The sequence below is a fragment of the Patagioenas fasciata genome, chromosome 20 (genome assembly GCF_037038585.1).
Source record: "Patagioenas fasciata isolate bPatFas1 chromosome 20, bPatFas1.hap1, whole genome shotgun sequence".
NCBI classification, from domain to species: Eukaryota; Metazoa; Chordata; class Aves; order Columbiformes; family Columbidae; genus Patagioenas; species Patagioenas fasciata.
Window position 1 is genome coordinate 186,076 of NC_092539.1, and position 18,779 is coordinate 204,854.

The 18,779-nt window shown below is 51.7% G+C and overlaps 1 pseudogene; it reads right to left on the bottom strand.

Annotated features, from left to right (window-relative positions):
* The window catches only part of LOC136115870 (dynein axonemal heavy chain 9-like), a 77,643-nt pseudogene extending 71,304 nt beyond the window's left edge, over window positions 1-6,339 (bottom strand).
* Window positions 6,340-18,779: the final 12,440 nt, after the last annotated feature.

An 18,779-nucleotide genomic window follows, 5' to 3' on the forward strand; every position in this document is an offset into this window, starting at 1 on the left:
GGGCACCCGGTACTCATGGGTGCCAGGGCTCCCTCTGCACCTCCGGGGCTGCCCAGGCCTCACAGGATCCCAGCCTGGTTAGGTTGAAGGGATCTCTGCAGATCCCCCAGTCCAAGCCCTGCTCACGCAGGGTCACAGAGCAGATCACACAGGTGGGTCCAGGCGAGTTTCAATGTCTCAGAGAAGGAGACTCCACACCCGCCCTGGGCAGCCTGGGCCAGGCTCTGGCACCTCCCAGCAAACAAATTTCTCCTCATGTTGAGCCTGCCCCCGTGGCCCCTCATCCTCACCTCCTCCACGAGGGCGGCAAAGTGCCGCAGGGCATCGGCGGGCAGGTCCCCGCTGAGCAGCTCCCCGGGGCCGGCGCCGGGGGCCCGCAGGAAGAACAGCCCCTTGCGGCGGGCGGCGGGGGGCGGCGGGGGCGGCCCCAGCTCCAGCTCCCCGGCCGGGCCCCGCCAGAGCAGCAGCGCCGGCCCCGCCGGCCCCGCCAGGAAGCTCCGCAGCAGCGGCCCCGCCGCCTCCCCGCCTGCCCAGCGCTCCCAGCGCTCCGCCGGCACCCCCAGCCCCCGCGCCGCGCACCGGCACAGCCGCTCGGCGCCGGGCACCGGCTCCACCGCCTGCTCCATCCGGCCGGCACCGGCGGGTGTTGGCGGGGAAGAGCCGCGTTGCCCGGGGGAAGGGACACTGCGAGGAGCCGGGGGCGGGCCGGGGCGGGACCCAGCTCGCCTGGGAGACGCAGCTGCCCCGGGCAACCACGGGTATCAACACAAGCTGGGGATGGAGGGCCTGAGAGCAGCCCTGCGAAGGACTTGGGGGTGCTGGGGGATGCTCCCTCTGGGGGGGGTCTGGATACCACTGGATCCACCTGGGCACCCCCAAAGTGGCTTTTTAGCACTTATTTTTCTCCTGAAAAAGCAAACACAGAGGGGCTTTCTGCCATCCTGCCCCATGGAACCCCACTCAGACCACACCAGTGCTTGGTTGCCCATCACCATTTATTGCAGCTGCTGCCTGCTCAGCGCCCAGGGCGGCGGGGGCGGGTGCCGATGGGGCTCCAGCCGCACTGCCCTGTTTGTCAGGAGCCCCAGCGGTGCCTCCGCCTGGCTGAGCAGTGAGCGGTTCAAAGGCGCAATGCAAACATCGAGATGTTGTCTTGAATAACTGTAACTGTGATCTCTTCGCATATTTGAACTCGGTATTTGGTTTGTGTGTCTGAGCTCAGTATTTTAGTTTGTATATTTATATTTGGTACCAAAAGAATTTGTTTGGGGAGGTAATTACAAAATGAGAACCGGTTCCATTACTAAAGTACCACCTTGCTCCCCCTTCAGATGCATCTGTACACATGCGAGAGAATCAGTGGGGGAAGTGATGTGAATGTGAAATTCTGGGTGAGCTGTACTGCAGACTGATTTGGATCTAAAATTAATGTAAGGGATTGACACTTGATATGCTGTTTATTGACACCTGTAAGAAATTACAAAAGGTAGGAGCTGAGGGACGTAACTATTGCTCAGTTAATTGGAAGTGCATATAAAGTTTATAGTCGCAGGAATTAAATGGAGAGAGAAAAAGGGCAAGAGGAGCCCAAGCCTACGCTGTGAAGTTTGAACATGAAGTTCAGGGCCCGGCAGCTCCCCCTCGATCAGCTGCGGCGAGAAGAAAAGAAGTCAAAAGCTGAGTGCCTGCTAAAGCAGCGGAAAAAGGTGTGGGGGGGAGAGCGGCGGCTGCTGGAGCTGGAGCTCAGCTCCTCTCCTCCGGGCTCGCCGCCCGCGGGGGATGAAGCGGGGGGGCAGTCGCCGCCTGGCCCGTTCCTGCTGGGCTGCTCGCTTGTGTGTAACGCGCACACAGCACCCGGATTTCCCCTTAGATACCCACCTTCTGACCCAGGCTCAGAAGTAGGGATTCGGCCACTAACAGAGAAATTCCTGCAGACAGGGTTAGTAAAGGAATGTGAGTCCAGTTATAACACCCCTGTGTTGCCTGTCCGCAAGCCAGATGGGTCATAATGGGTGGTTCAGGACTTAGGAGCTATAACCGAAAGAACTGAGGACCTCTACCCAGTGGTAGCAGACCCATACACCCTTCTGACAGTATTAACACCTCATTTCACTTGGTTTATTGTTTTACATTTAAAAGATGCCTTTTCTTTTGCCTCCCTCTCATGAAGCCAGCCAGACAATATCTGCATTTGAATGAGAGAACCCTAAAAATAAATGTCAAACCCAGCTCACACGGACGGTGTTGCCACAAGGATTCAAGAATAGCCCGACAGAATTTGAAATCAGCTTGCTAAAGATTTTGAATCCTGGGAAGCCCCGTCTCATGAGGGACAGACGCTACAATACGTGGATGGCATTTTAATCGCTACCAGAACCAAGGAGACGTGCATGACCTGGACCCTGTGGACCAGAAACACCTGCAATGGAATAAGGGAGCCACATGAGCCTTTAAAAACTTAAAAAGGCTTTGATGTCAGCCCCTGCTCTAGGACTCCCACATGCGAGTAAACCATTTTCCCTGTTCTCTCACGAGAAACGGGGAATACCCTTGGGTACATTGGCACAGGATCTTGGCCCGGATCGACAAGCAGTGGCCTATTTCTCCAGACACTTAGACGCAACTGCAAAGGGGTGGCCTGGATGCCCGCGGGCAGGTGCTGCAGTGGTACTGAATATACAGGAGGTCCAGAGATTTGCCATGGGTCAGAAGATGACTGTGCTCGTATCCCCCCAGCGTCTAACAAGATGGTGTAGAAATTATGGTCACCAACATTGTCAACCCAGCTTCTTTCCTCAGTGGTAACTTTGGAGAACCAGTTCATCGTGACTGCCTGGAGACCACCGAAGCAACACCATCCAATCGACCAGATCTAGAAGACATTCCTACTGAAAACGCTGAAAAGTGGTTTACGGACAGAAGCAGCCAGCCCTGAGGTGATCTGGACCTTTGCCAAAAATCCCTTCGCACAAAAGGTAGAGATAATTGCCCTTACTCTGCTCTGGAACTAGCTCAAGGTAAAACTGTTAGCATCTATACTGACTCCAAGGATGCTTTCAGGGCTGTGCATGTGCACAGAGCAATTTGGAAAGAAAAGGGACTTTTGAACTCTCGAGGCAAACAGATCAAGCATGCGGAGGAGATACTGGAACTACTGAAGCAGTTCAACTTCCTAAGAAAACGGCAATCACGCACATTAAGGCGCACCAGAAAGTGAGCTCGGAATCGGAAAAGGCTGGCGGACAGAGAGGCAAACCAAACGGCTCAGCACAAGGTAAGAACACAAAGTGCTCTCGTCCTTGGCGGGCAGGTCTCTTTAACAGGTAAGCCAGAGTGTACTAAAGAGAATCGAAACTCATCGTAGATTTAGAGGAATCACATCATAAGGAAGGGTGGGTTCATACCCCCCAGGGAAAACTTACCATCCCCTCTCACCTGGTTTGGCCTTTAGGAAGGGAAGAACAGAAGAAGGGGCCTTGGGGACTAGAACCACTACGCAAACATTTGATTAGGGAGACAGGAGCTAGAGATTTGTCTGTCACGGTGGAAGAGGTGACAGCGGTGTGATCTTTGCCTCCAGACTAATCCCAAAAATATGCCCAAGCTAGAAATGGGTCAAATGGGGAAAGGGAATGGGCCTGGACCACAACGGCAAACTGATTGTTCAGAACTCCCAGGAAAAGGGGGGTACCGATATTTGTTGGTATTAACTGATGTTTTTTCAGGTTGGCCAGAAGCGTTCCCTACCAGGACAGCAAAAGCTTAGGAGGTGACTACAACACTGATACACAAAATAATACCAAGGCTTGGAGGCCCAGCTGTTAGATCCTCTGATTGAGGGCCACATTTTACTGACGAGTATGTGAAGTCTTTTGCAGAAAACTTTGAAACCATAACAGGAAGGTCCATTTCAAGACCCCCTGACTGCTACCAATATCAGAGAACAGAATGCCTGGATTCGCCATTCTAGAGTGAAGAAAGCCTGCGAAACACCACGGAGGGTAACCCGGGCGCAACCTGGAAAACTCTGTTTTTCACAGTCACCTTTTGGTCCTTCTGGGGGACCAGCCTGGGTGGTGCTTCCCGCATTGGGAAGAAGAAACCCAAAAGAACAAACAAGTAGAATTTTTGGTAGATATGGGGGCAACACTAATGAAAACCTGGACAGAAGAAACTTCAACCCCATGACGGGAGGGGCCTTTTTCTTGTTTTGTTAACTACAGAACCAGCCGCTGCCCCCACCCTGAAGCACGCAGGCTGTTGTCCCACACTGCCAGCACCACCCCCCTTCTTTTAGCAGGATCATTTTATCTGAGCATGGCAGTGGCCCTAAAGGCACTTGCTTTGATAGAGCTGTCCAATAAGGTGTTGAACAAGTCCTCGCAGACACACAATGATGTAGCATGCTATAGAAATCAGTGCTTCTGTTATTTCGATTAAAGAAGTAATTTCTCTCAATATTCCAAACCAAGATTCTAACAATCCCATGAGTGGACTATCTACACCTGAATTCTCAGCCAATTCTTCTGCTGAAGCTGTGGTTAGACATATATCACCTTTTTCTGCCAACATCGTATCGGGGACCATGTTATTTTCCCATGCCATTCTACTAGTAGCATCTAATTGTTTCGTGATTCATTTAACTGCTTGTCTAGTATAACTTATAAATAAATGTTATTTATCCCGTCTACATTCTTGTTTGTAGTTACCTACCAAAACAAAAAGGACTCAGAACCCGCAGCTAACTTGACTTCTTGCTTTGTGTTCCTTGGGGACTCCTCTGGGGACCCCAATCTAATTGAAATAAACCCTGTCATCAGAGGAAAGCCCTCAACTCATTTTTCTGTTGCCCTGATGGATCACAGGGTTCAAATGCCAGGGTAAAAGGAATTTCCAATTGTACGACGTCACAGGTACCTTCCCAGTGGGGGATAAAATGGAATGAAGTGTCATCTTCCCACAGTACCACCAAAGATCCACTCAAGAAGCATTTGAGGACATATGAGGACCAACTTCCCGTGTCTCTGCACACCTACTCATGTTCCTAGGAACTTGGTATCATTCCTGCCGCGTCGTGAGAGACAGGCAGTATGATTTCCAATTATTCCTGAAAATGCCAGGGGGATTTTGATATTTTCCCCTGCAAAGCTGGAAACAGGAGGGAGAGAGTATGACACGACTTATTTCTCCACGCCGTAGAGTCTTGGCATAAGGCTAAGACGCACTCCATCCCCTGTCAATCTTCGCTCCACCCCAGAGGGAAGGGTACCACTTGGGCCGCAGGCCTTCCTGCCGCACAGGCATAGCAATTGCTCGTTTAGGCTTTGCACCATATATTTGATCCATTCTACCCAGGCATTTGTACCTCCATATATTTTGAACCTTCCCAGGGCATCTTTTCTACTAATGTCTATTTGTGATCCATAAACCCCACTTACTGAATCATCTGCTCTCTGCCTTGCAATTAGCAAAGGGTTGCACTGCAGAGACTCACATCCTGGGAGAGACTGTCCTTTAGATAGGGTCATTTTTCTTTTCAACTCTATAACCGTTCATTGCTCACTGTCCATCCCCTAAACTCCCCTAACACTGTACCAGGAGGGGCAATGAGAGCACAGGCGGCGGCTTTCCCCGGCCCCAACCACCGCCTGCCCGCCCCAGTCCGCCGCAGCGAGCCCGGCCGCCCATCCCCGCCCAGAGTTCCTCCCCACCCCCCGCCCCGGCCTTTCGCCAGCGAGTTCGCCTCCCCCCCGGGAAGCCGGGGCGTCCCTGCCGGCTCCGTGCCCGGGGTGGACGGGGGTGGACGGCGGGGGGGGTGGACGGCGGGGGGGGGGGGGGACGGGGGGGGGGGGGGGGGCACGCGGGCGTCCCGCGGTTTCTCAGCCCCGCTGTCGGAGGCCTAACCCCCTCACCTGCCCGTGCTGCCGCCTCCCGCGCTTCTTCCTCGGTGGCTCGCTCGCTCGGTCCCTCGGCCCGCTGCCCGCCCCGGCCGCGGGCTGAAGAAGAAACCGACCCCGCCAGCGGCTTTGCCTCCCCCCGGGGAGGCATAGAGACACCGCGTCCCCGTCCCCGTCTCCCCGGCCCGGCCCGCCTGCCTCCCTGCCTACCCGCGCGCGGGGTTCCTCGGCCGATCGGCAAGACGCTCCCGCGCTGGCCTCCCCGCGACCGCCCGCCCGACGGGCTTGACTCCGAGCGACTGACCGTTGGGCACCTGGCGGGGGGCAGGGGGCCGGTTGCCGGGGAGAGCGCGCATGCGCGGCGCGCGCAGTTGCCGACCCCCTCCGGCCCTTCCCGCGGGTGGGCCGGAGGGGGCGGGGGGCAAGGCGAGGGCGGGAGAGACCGCGCTTTGGGGTGCGGGCGGGGAGGGGGGGTGTTTGTGCTCGCCGTGCAGTCTGAGCCGGAACACGAAGTGAAATTATACGGCGGCGGCAGATGCGGGTGGGGGGCACGACGACACCACCACGACCCCGCCGCCCCTGCCGAAATAAACCCCCACCAAAAAAAAAAAAAACACCGCCACGAAACCCGCATCCCCACGCCACGCGCGAGCCCCGAAACTCCAGACACGGACTCGCCGAGCGTGTGCACGGATCGCGAGGGTCGAAAAGCTCGACTCGTAGAGTCGCGTACACTGTCCCGCAGCGGTCCGGTCCGGTCCGGTTCGGTTCGGTTCAGTTCAGGCCTTTCCCGCCAGTCCGGTGCAGTCCGGTTCAGTTCAGTCCTTTCCCGCTGGTCCGGTGCGGTCCGGTCCGGTTCAGTCCTTGCCCGCCGGTCCCGCTTACTTAGAGTAAGCCTAAAATGCACAGATCTCTCCATAAGGATGGGTTTTATACTCTACTTCCACAATCTGCTGGCAGTACAAAAGAATAAGCGGCAGATCTACTTAGGCTGAGTCACGGTGCTTTGCTCCTAAGACCATGCATACCATGGGAATATTTCAGCTGCATGTCCCACCCCAACCCCAGAGAGCAAGAGCTCCAGGAACAGGTGAAGAAACAGGGAAGGACACTGCAGTGCTTCTGAGAAATAAAGCAAGGACAGAAAGGCAGACGGGCATGCTGTGGAACCTTCTCCTTACCCGACTGTGCTGCTGCCACTCATGAAATGACACTGTAGAGCAAGTACTTTTAGCACCTTTTTTGTGTTTCACGTTCCAGGAACCCTTCCCCTGGAGGTCCAGCTGCTGAGGTGGAGACTCAGGACCTGGACCCCATGGCTTCGGGGCAGAGGCTCTGATGGAGAGGAGAGGAGATCAGGGGTTGCACTGGGAAATGTGTCTGCACTGCAGGGGATGTGAGAGAGGTTCCTAAATCCCATCCCCAGCATTTCTGGTAGCAGTTAACTCTTCCTGCCCATGTCTGTGCTCCTGCAGCTGTGTCTCTGTCCCTGGGTCTGCTCCCTGTCCGTGTCACAGACCCCGTCCCACCCGCTGTGTGCTCAGCTCTGTCCTGCTCACACCGCCTGGCACTGCCCAGGTGTTGCTTTATCCATGCGAGCCACGGAACCTGACACACCAATATGATGTTCACAGAGTTCGCTTTATTGTCGGACCGGGCTGGCTTTATAGCAAAGCTGCCCTGTCCACGCGCCTTACAACAACGTGATTGGTTGTAACTCGTGCTATACAATAACATGATAGGCTGCATGTACTGTCCACGCGCTCTGCACGCATGTGTCCGGCGATTGCTCACTCATTATTACCTTCTAATGGTGCTCCTTTAGTCTCTTTTGTCTCTGGCTTCACCTCTCAGCCAGGCTGGCGACAACCCCATCCCCCTGGGGCGGGGGGGCTCTGCCACTACATCTCCCCCTCTTTTATTTAATATTAACAATACGCCATATCATGCTTTAAATACAGTGTGAAATACAGGGTAAGAACATTAAGGCTAATACAATTACAATTAACAAGAACAAACCTGTTTTCAATATTCCTTTTAACCAAACAAGGCATTCACCCCAAAAAACCCAGTATCTTCTGTTATTTTCTTGTTCTGCAAATCTTCTATCTTTTTAACTTTTAAGTTCAAACAACACATACAATCAAACTCTTCATAACTGTGAACATGTCCAATAACAAAAAATTAATTGCTGCTCTGTTTTACAAAGTGGTATTCTCAACATTGGCTACATTCATTGCTTAAAGCGATAACATGTCTGAGGTTAAGGGTTGTCATCACTGCAACCGGTTTCTTCTCTGTTAGCTAGCCAAGGTCTCACCCACTTTGCTGGGATCCATGAATTTTTGTGGTTACCTGTAGAAACACAAGCATATCCCCTTCCCCAGGTTATTAGTGACATAGGACCTTCCCATTGTTGTGTTGTCGGATTAAACACACTAACCTTAGGCACATTTTCGGAAAAATCTTTGACATTTTTGATTTGGTGCATAACAACCGGTTCCATTTCAGTTTCACTTTTAGGATTAAGCCAGTTCAGCACATACAATGCCTTCATCAATACCTCTTCTGGGCTCACACCAATTCCCCCTTGTTTTTTCAAAACAGACAAGAGATTTTTAATGCACGGTGTGCACGCTCAATAATTGCTTGGCCAGTAGAATTATAAGGGATTCCAAACAGGTGCTGTACCTTCCACTGGGTGAGGAAGGCTGCAAGTCTGTCAGAGTGGTATGCAGGACCATTATCTGTTTTGATTTGTGTAGGGACACCCATGACAGCAAAAGCTTGTAGTAAATGACGTTTTACTGCCTTTGCATTTGCTGAGGTCAAGGCTGTAGCCCACAGCAGTCCTGAACAGGTATCTATGGAGACATGAATGTACTTTTGTCTGCCAAATGGTGCAAATTCAGTAATATCAGTTTGCCATAACTGACCTGGCTGCAAGCCCCGAGGATTTACTCCCTTTTGTTGGAGAGGGACTATGCGGGCACAATCAGGACAAGCTGCGATAATGGCTCGAGCTTGTTCCTTTGTAATTGTAAACTGCTTTCGGAGTGCTGCTGAGGATTGATGAAAGAATTCGTGAGCTTGTCTGGCTTGTTCAAAAGGGGATATATCTGCTACTGCCACAAGTTTGTCTATGGTGCTGTTTCCCTCTACTAGACCACCTGGTATGTTAGTATGGCTTTTTATATGCATGATAAATACTGGTGCTGTCCTATAATCTAATACGTTCCACAAATCTAACAATGCTTCAAACAATAAGGAATTGGAAACTCGCTGCAAAAGTGCTCTATGTATTCTTTGTACAATTCCCACAACATAAAGAGAATCTGTTACCAGATTAACTGGAGAGTTATGCCATTTTTGCAATGCTGCTGTCACCGCTCGCAATTCTAAAATTTGAACCGATCCTTCAGCTATGACAATCTGTGAATGCCACTGACCATTCTCAAACCATACAAAGCCTCCTTTGCATGAGCGACTACTCGCATCTGTGAAAATGGTTATAGCATCTAGTGGATGCTCACTAAAAATTGACATAGGCTCTAAGGGGAGGTTGGTCTTAAATATAGGATGTGGTGGATAATGATTGTCCACCTGCACCGGAATCCGGGCAAGAGCTGAGGCAAGATCGTCATGTTTGAGAAGGATCTGTTCAAACAAATTGAGGGAAATAGGGATCACAATTTTAGCAACATATAGTCCAGACAATGTCAGAAATCTGCTTAGTCCTTTCACTATCACTTGGGCAATGGCTTCCCACCTCTGAATGATGGTTTTTTGTTTTTGGCTGTTTAAAAATATCCATTCTAATATTACCAATGGATCCTTTTCTTCCGTGCTCCACTGGGCCAAAAGTCCTGCCACTTCCTTATTGGTATTATAGACATAGAGAGTAACAGGCAATTCTGATCTTACCCGCTGAGCAGTATTCTGTGAAACTTTTCTTGCAATCTGCTCAAGCGCTTTCTGTGCTTCTGGTGTGAGGCACCGTGGTTCTTGGGGGTCTCGTCCCCCACGGAGGAGACTAAACAGCGGTTGCAAATCTGTATTTGTAATACCCACAACATTTCTTATCCACTGTAAGTCCCCTACTAACTTCATTGCATCGTGAAGGGTTGCTATCTTTGCTTTCACAGTAAGCTTCTGAGGTCTAATCATGGCCTGAGTTAGTTCATATCCTAAATATTTCCATGGTGCGGTTTGCTGTACCTTTTCTGGTGCCACAACCAGACCCCATTGACCTAATTGCTTTGTCAACTGAGTTATTATGTCCTTACTAATTTTCTCTTTATTGCACAAAAGGATATCATCCATATAATGATAGATGATCATCTGAGGGTGTTGTTGCCTGAATGATTTTAAAGCCAAATCTACATACCATTGGCAAATAGTAGGAGAATTTTTCATTCCCTGAGGTAGCACTACCCAATGATATCTTTTTGTGGGAGCTTGATGATTAAGCACTGGAACAGTAAAGGCAAATTTTTCACAATCCTCTGGGTGTAAAGGAATCGTGAAAAAACAATCCTTCAGATCAATGACAGTTATATCCCAATCTTTTGGAAGCATGGTTGGGGTAGGAAGACCTGGTTGTAGTGCCCCCATATCTTTCATTACTGCATTAATTGCCCTGAGGTCCTGTAACAAACGCCACTTCCCTGATTTCTTCTGGATAGTAAAAACAGGTGTATTCCACGGGCTGGTGGAAGGGACCAAATGTCCGAGACTGAGTTGCTCTTCAACCAGCTCCTCTAAATGTGCGAGCTTTTCTTTTGGTAATGGCCATTGATCCACCCAGACAGGATCATTTGTTTCCCAACTCAGCTTCATACATGGCCGGGTGTCGCTCGCTGCAATGGCCATTATTAAAAAGGTGACTGCATAACTATTCCCCACTGAGACATCACATCCCTTCCCAATAATGCAATTGTTGTGTTTAGAACATAAGGTCGTACCCATGCCTCTAAGCCCTCGCCCTCCTCCCTTATCTTAACCATATGTGTGCTGATGTGGGTGGGAGTGGCCCCCCCTATCCCCACTACCATGGTATTTACTGCTTCTAAAGGCCAACACAAAGGCCAGTCAGTGCGAGGGATAATCGTCACATCTGCGCCTGAATCTAAAAGCATTCTTTTCCTCTTAATCTCACTGCCAGGCCCAATAATGGAAACTACCCTAGATGGTTTGTCCAAAGTCAGTTTTTCCGTGAAAGCAACCACAGGGGCTCCAGTAGAACCAAAACCTTTCTGACCTCTTTCTGTATTTAAAGCCTTTGGAACACATGCTTTAAAAGGTACCAATTGTGCTATACGGGTCCCCTGTTTAATAGTCACAGGGGGTGTTAAGACTTGCAACATAATACCTATGGGTCCAACATAATCAGAGTCTATTAATCCTGGCAAAACAAACAACCCCTGTCTTGAAGCAGAAGAACGACCTATTAAAAGTGCACTCAATCCATACCCTAGGGGCCCTGTTACTGTAGATGGAACTACATGTACAGACCGGTCTGTTATTGTGACGTCTGTTCCCACGGCCAGATCGACGCCTGCGCTTCCTGAGGTTGCTGCCCTGAGCTCGGACAAGCAACCATGGCTGTTCCCCCTCTCGGCTGGTATTGTGGTGTCATCGCGCCCCAGCCCCTGGCGCTGGTCCTCCCGTTTCCCGGCAGCGGTGTCCCATCTTTTTTAAATCTTGATCGACACTCCACTACTCGGTGTCCATACTTATCACACCAACTGCACGTGCCATCAAAGCGCAAATTATTGAGAGGGGCTGGTGACTGACTAGTGCCATTACTAGGTCCCCCTCTCCGAGTATACTGAGGGCAATTTCTTCTAATATGTCCTGTTTGTCCACAAGTAAAACATGCTAGGCCGCGAGAAGAAGGGCTTCGACCTTTCATTGCAGGCTTAAGTGCTGCAGCCAAGGCCGCAGCGTGGGCTTGAGCATGTATTTTTGCTTTTTCTACCTCCTGTTGCATAATTGGTACCCGTGTGCAAGCTTCCACCATCTCTGCTAAAGAAGCACTTTTTCCCAAACCGGCTAGTATCTGTTGGCATTGGGTGTTTGCATTCATCATAGCCAAATCTTTCCCCACAGCAGCTTTTGCCTCTGGAGTCAAGTTAGGACAGGCATCTATAGCTTCTTTCAAACGATCTACAAACTTCATATATGGTTCCCCAGGATCCTGCTTTATTGTAGAATAGGGTGGCACAGGGTTACCTCTATTTGGCAATTCTTTCACTGCTGCCAAGGCAAGCCCTTGCGTTTGCTGCAAAATCCTTGGATGAAGTGCTGCCTGAGTAGCACCATCCGCATATTGCCCACGACCCAGTAACTGGTCCATGCTAGCTAACCGCAACGGATCATCAGCTGGTAAACGAACATTTTCTAATACTGCCAATTCCACTTTCCCCTGCCACGTGTCCAAGAACAGCAAATACCCCGTTGGAGGAAGCAATAACTCCATCAATGCCCTAATATCTGTTTGAGTTAGTACTTGCCCCTTGAAAAATGAATTGATTAGCTGCATCACATGCTTATTATCCATACCATATTGCATAACTGCACTTTGCAATTGCTTAACCGTTTTCCAATCAAAAGGCGACCACTGCCTTTGTCCTCTATTATCTATGTGCACTGGCATTGCTGTAATACTACCAGGTAACATGATCCCTTCAATAGTTGCATCTCTGATTACCCCTTGCCAACGTTGCCCTGCATTATAAGAATGATCTCGAGGAATATCTCTACCCTGATGCACAGGGGCAGCACCCAAATTATCATTATTATCACTGCTATACAATTCCCTTGTGTTTCCCTGTGGATCAGTAAGTCGACGCATATTTGCAAACCGATCTGCTAACCCAGTCTCCAGCCCTTTTCCATATCGCGCTCTCAAATATTCATCTGCTTCTCTTACAGACCACATCCCATCTTCAACACATTGTCTAGCCCATTTTTGTATTCGCTCCCTTTTGATACGGAGCTCCTCCGGAGTGAGGTCTAATTCCACCCCCTCCCTTTCCTGTTTTCCCCGTTTTTCACATTCCCTGCCAATTGCCTCCAGCCCGTCCTTAATTGCATCTGACGCCTTTTTATATGCTATTAACCGCGAAGTTTTACTGTTACCGCCATCTAGTCGTTTCATAGCTTCTAGAACTTCTTGCATCTGGCTCTCCTGCCGTCTCAGTAAGTCCTTCAGGCTCCGCACGTGGCTCTCCTCCTGGCAGTCAGGGCGATTCTGCGGGGCTCCGTCCCGGTGTTCCATCGGGTCCTCCGGCAAAGGCACGTCGGCTGCATTAACTTGTCCTGGCTTGTTGAAACTTGCCGGTTGCTGCCATTCGTTGTCGGAGCCAGGCAATGGCTCAACGGGCGCAGAGGGTAGAATTTGCTCTCCGCCCCAGAACTCCAGATCTGATACGGGACATACCAGCGGTGTTGATTCTTCGGAGTTCTTGGAGGGTGGGCAGCTCGCGGCGGGCGGCTCCGAGGGGACGGCACACAGCTCGGCTCCTCTGAGACTTCCTGCATCAGCTGCCTGACCTCCCGCCAGGGTCCGGCGAGATCGCAAGCCTCGCGGCTCCCCCTTGTAACCGCTTCCCATAGTTCGGTCCCTATGTCCTCCCATGTACCGGGAGAAAAAAATTCGTCCGTCGAACGAACACAGCCCTTACGCTGGGCGAATAGTAAAAGGCGCTCCACCGCGTCTTTTTCCAAAATTCTTCCTGTTCTTGCAGCCAGCTGCAGAATACTTTTCACTATTATTTTTTCTTCCACGGATGCCGTGTTTCCCATGCCACCTGCTTCTTCGTAGGCCTACTTTCCGCTATGATTGAGCGCTGGGCTGGTGTCGCCCCCAGGTGGCGTCCTCGCGTCTTCACTTCCGGCGATCTTGCTTCGATACGAAGGATCACGTCGGGGTCACCAAAGTGTTGCTTTATCCATGCGAGCCACGGAACCTGACACACCAATATGATGTTCACAGAGTTCGCTTTATTGTCGGACCGGGCTGGCTTTATAGCAAAGCTGCCCTGTCCACGCGCCTTACAACAACGTGATTGGTTGTAACTCGTGCTATACAATAACATGATAGGCTGCATGTACTGTCCACGCGCTCTGCACGCATGTGTCCGGCGATTGCTCACTCATTATTACCTTCTAATGGTGCTCCTTTAGTCTCTTTTGTCTCTGGCTTCACCTCTCAGCCAGGCTGGGGACAACCCCATCCCCCTGGGGCGGGGGGGGCTCTGCCACTACAGGTGAGCTGTGGCCAAGTCCCAGGAAGGGACAGGGCTGGAGCCAGAGCCTTGTTGGGGACAGGGACACTGGGACCCACCATGTGGGATCAGCTCTACAGGGCAGGACCCGGGTTGTCTGGGAGGGCACAGTGACCCCGGACAGGGACAGGTGAGAGCCAGGGCAGGGGATGTTCCCTCTGCTCTGTTCTCAGCTGTGGCTGCAGACTGGACCAGTTGGGGGCTGGCGGTGCAGGGGAAATGGGGTGGGCTGGAGCTGGGCACTGACACCACCCCAGCACTTCCCCCAAGCCCAGCCCTCCTCTCCCAGAGCCCAGGATTCACCAGTGCTCCCCATTGGCAGCGCCACCAGTGACTGAGGATCCCAGTCACCAGCTGTCCACATTGCCCCAGCTGTCCTCCCACCTCCCAGAGTTCCCTAATCCTGGGGTCCCTGGTGCCCCAAGAAGAGGAGTGACTCCCAGACCCTCATTTATTTAAGGGGCTGGAAAGGGCTCAGAGATAATTGTGCTTAGAGACCCCAGATTTGAGGCTGGTGTCATCTCTAGGGGGGGTTCCATAGGGAAAGACTGGCCTGGGAGTTGAGGGGCACTGGGAGATGGTGGTGCTGGGAGGTGAGGGGCACTGGCAGGTGGGGGGATCAGGCTTTTGGGGTTGTTGCAGGATGGTTTCGAGTTGGAGCAGTGGGTCATCACCATAGGGTGTCTGGCTGTCAGGGACACACTGCTGTCCCCCCTCACCACTGTGGATGCCCGGGCCCTTCCCCGTGCAGCTGCCCCATGCAGGAAGCGGCACTGATGCCAGGGAAGGCAGCTGGATCAGTGCTCAAGGCGGGGGTGACTCTGTGCCAAGGCTGGGTTGCCAGGGCGGGTGTCTCTGCCAAGCTTTGCCCTGGGGGCTGGAGGCGTGGGGAGGGGCAGGGAGTCCTCCTGGGAGGGATAAAGGTGCCCTCACCTTTTCTGGCATCACCCAGGACTCGCTGCACCGCAGAGGAAGATGAAGGTCGCAGTGCTCAGCGTGGCCCTGCTCTTCACCATCCTGCTGTGCACCCCAGAGGATGCGCAGGTGAGGCTCCAGTGAGGGCCCCCACCGGTTTCTTGTCTTGGTGCCCCCACACCCCTCCTCTTTGGGCCTCCCCATTCCATCCTTTAAGACCCCTCAGGTATCTCCTCCTCAGGATCTCCTCTGTGTCCTATAGAGGGTCCCCAAATGCTCTCCCTTTGATGGATGCCAACGCCTTTCTTTCCATCTTTCCACTCCGCCCTTTGCCTTTCACCCTGTCCCCTGCGGTAGTGCCCCCAGATCCCCCTCCTTGAACACCCCCTCCCAAACACTTTCCCGATCCCCGCGTTTTGTTCCTCTGCTGTCCTCTTCCTCCTGCCCCCACCAACAACCTCACCTGAATTCCCCGTGTCCCCTCCCCTTGAATTCTTTACCCCTCACTTGCATCCCATGCAGTCCTGTCCCTCCAGCACCCCCAGCCCGGTCCCTTGGGTTCTGCGAGTTCACAACAGTGCCCTGCCTCTGGGTCCCCCCCAGCCACCGTCCTCCTTGGAGGCCCCAAATTCCCATGTTATCCTTTTCTCCAACCCAAGCCCTGGTCTGCCATGAACAGGTATCCCAGGTGAAACTTGGAGGAATGAGGTTGGGGGGAGCAGAAGGGATTTTCACGCTCAGATGAGGGAGAATCCAGGGGCCTTGGTGGGGCTGGGGACACCTGTGCCCCACCCACAGCCCCATTTGTCTCCAACCCCTTTCTCTTCTTTCATAGGCATTTCCAGGAACATTGCTGGAAGCAAGTGGAGGGTCTCTCCTGCATGTGAGTAGTGGGGCGGACTTGGAGGGCATCCAGTCACAGTATCACAGTATCACAGTATGTTTGGGATTGGAAGGGACCTCAAAAGATCATCCAGTCCAATCCCCCTGCTGGAGCAGGAACGCCTAGGTGAGGTCGCATAGGAAGGTGTCCAGGCGGGCTTTGAATGTCTCCAGGGAAGGAGACTCCACAACCTCCCTGGGCAGCCTGTTCCAGTGCTCTGTTACCCTCACTGAGAAGAAGTTCTTTCTCAAATTTAAGTGGAACCTCTTGTGTTCCAGCTTGATCCCATTGCCCCTTGTCCTATCATTGTTTGCCACTGAGAAGAGCCTGACTCCATCCTCATGGCACTCACCCTTTATATATTTATAAACATTAATAAGGTCACCCCTCAGTCTCCTCTTCTCCAAACTAAAGAGCCCCAGCTCCCTCAGCCTTTCTTCATAAGGGAGATGCTCCACTCCCTTAATCATCTTTGTTGCCCTACGCTGGACCCTCTCCAGCAGTTCCCTGTCCTTCTTGAACTGAGGGGCCCAGAACTGGACACAATATTCCAGATGGGGTCTCACCAGGGCGGAGTAGAGGGGAAGGAGGACCTCTCTCGATCTACTGACCACCCACCTTGTAATACACCCAAGGATGCCATTAGCCTTCCTGGCCACAAGGGAACAGTGCTGGCTCATGGTCATCCTGTTGTCCACCAGGACCCCCAGGTCCCTTTCCCCTACACTGCTCTCTAATAGGTCATTCCCCAACCTATACTGACCCTGGGGTTGTTCCTGCCCAGATGCAGGACTCTACACTTTCCCTTGTTAAATTCCATCAGATTATCCCCCGCCCAACTCTCCAGCCTGTCCAGGTCCCGCTGGATGGCAGCACAGCTTCCAGTGTCAGCCACTCCTCCCAGCTTGGTGTCACCAGCAAACTTGCTGATAGTACACTCAATTCCCTCGTCTAAATCATTAATGAATATATTGAATAATATTGGCCCCAGTACTGACCCCTGAGGCACTCCACTAGATACTGGCCTCCAACTGGACTCCGCACCATTGACCGCCACTCTCTGGCTTCTCTCTTTAAGCCAGTTTGCAACCCAACTCACTACTCTGTTGTCGAGACCACACCTCCTCAATTTAGCTGTGAGGATGCTGTGAGGGACTGTGTCAAAGGCTTTACTGAAGTCAAGGTAGACCACATCCACCGCTCTGCCATCATCCATCCACCTTGTTACATTCTCATAAAAGGCTATGAGGTTGGTCAAGCATGACTTCCCCTTGGTAAAGCCATGCTGACTGCCCCTAATGACCCTCTTATCCCTGATGTGCCTTCAGATGGCACCAAGGATAAGCTGTTCCATTACTTTCCCAGGGACAGAGGTGAGGCTGACCGCTCTATAATTACCCGGGTCCTCCTTCTTGCCCTTTTTGAAGCCTGCAGTGACATTTGCTTTCCTCCAATCCTCGGGCACCTCTCCCGTTTCCCGAGACTTGGCAAAAATGATGGAGAGCGGTCCAGCAATGACTTCAGCCAGCTCCCTCAGCACCCGCGGATGCATCCCATCTGGACCCAGGGATTTATGGATGTCCAGACTATTTAATTGTTCCCTAACCCAGTCCTCATCGACTAAAGCAAACTCCTCCATTGACCTGGCTTCATCCGGGGTCTCAGGGGTACAGGGTTCCCCAGGACAGCCTCCAGCGGAGTAGACAGAGACAAAGAAGGCATTCAGCAATTCTGCCTTCTCTGTGTCTTCTGCCACCAGGGCACCCACCTCATTCATCAGTGGGCCTACATTGCCTCTGGTATTAGTTTTATCTGCTGTGTATTTGGAAAAGTTCTTCTTGCTGTCCTTGACCCCTCTCGCCAGCTGTAATTCTAAGGAGGCCTTGGCTATCCTGGCTGCCTTCCTGCATCCTCTATCAGCAGCCTTATATTCCTCCCAAGTGGCCAGTCCCTGCTTCCATGACCTGTAAACTCTCCTCTTCTGCTTGAGCATACCCAACAGATCCCTATTGAACCACGCAGGCCTTCTGGCTCCCTTCCTCGACTTCCTACGTGTGGGGATGCTCTGATCCTGAGCATGGAAGAAGCAATCTCTGAATGCAATCCAGCTCTCTTGGGCCCCTTTTCCTTCAAGCAGTCTTGCCCACGGGATTTCTCCCAGCAATTGCTTGAAAAGGCCGAAATTAGCCCTGCCAAAGTCCAGGGTTGCAATTCTACTTGCTGTTCTGTTCCTGCCACACGAGATGCTGAACTCCACCATCTTGTGGTCACTGCAACCCAGGCAGCCCTCGACCTTTACTGCTTCGACCAGACCCTCTTTGTTAGTGAGGATGAGATCCAGCAGTGCACCTCTCCTGGTCGGCTCCTCCACCATCTGCATGAGGAAGTTATCATCAATGCGCTGGAGGAACCTCCTGGACTGTGGCTGGCTGGCTGAATGGTCCTTCCAGCCATTAATAAATACTGGCCATCATTAATAAATACTGATCGCCATTAATAAATACTGACCATCATTAATAAATACTGATCCTTATTAATAAATGCTCATCACCATTAATAAATATTGATCCTTATTCATAATGCTGATCATCATTAATAAATACTGGCCATCATTAATAAATACTGATCATCATTAATAAATACCAATCGTTATTAATAAATACTGACCGTCATTAATAAATACTGATTGTCATTAATAAATACCGATCGTTACTAATAAATACTGACCACCATTAATACATACTGATCGCCATTAATAAATACTGACCATCACTAATAAATACTGATCGTTAT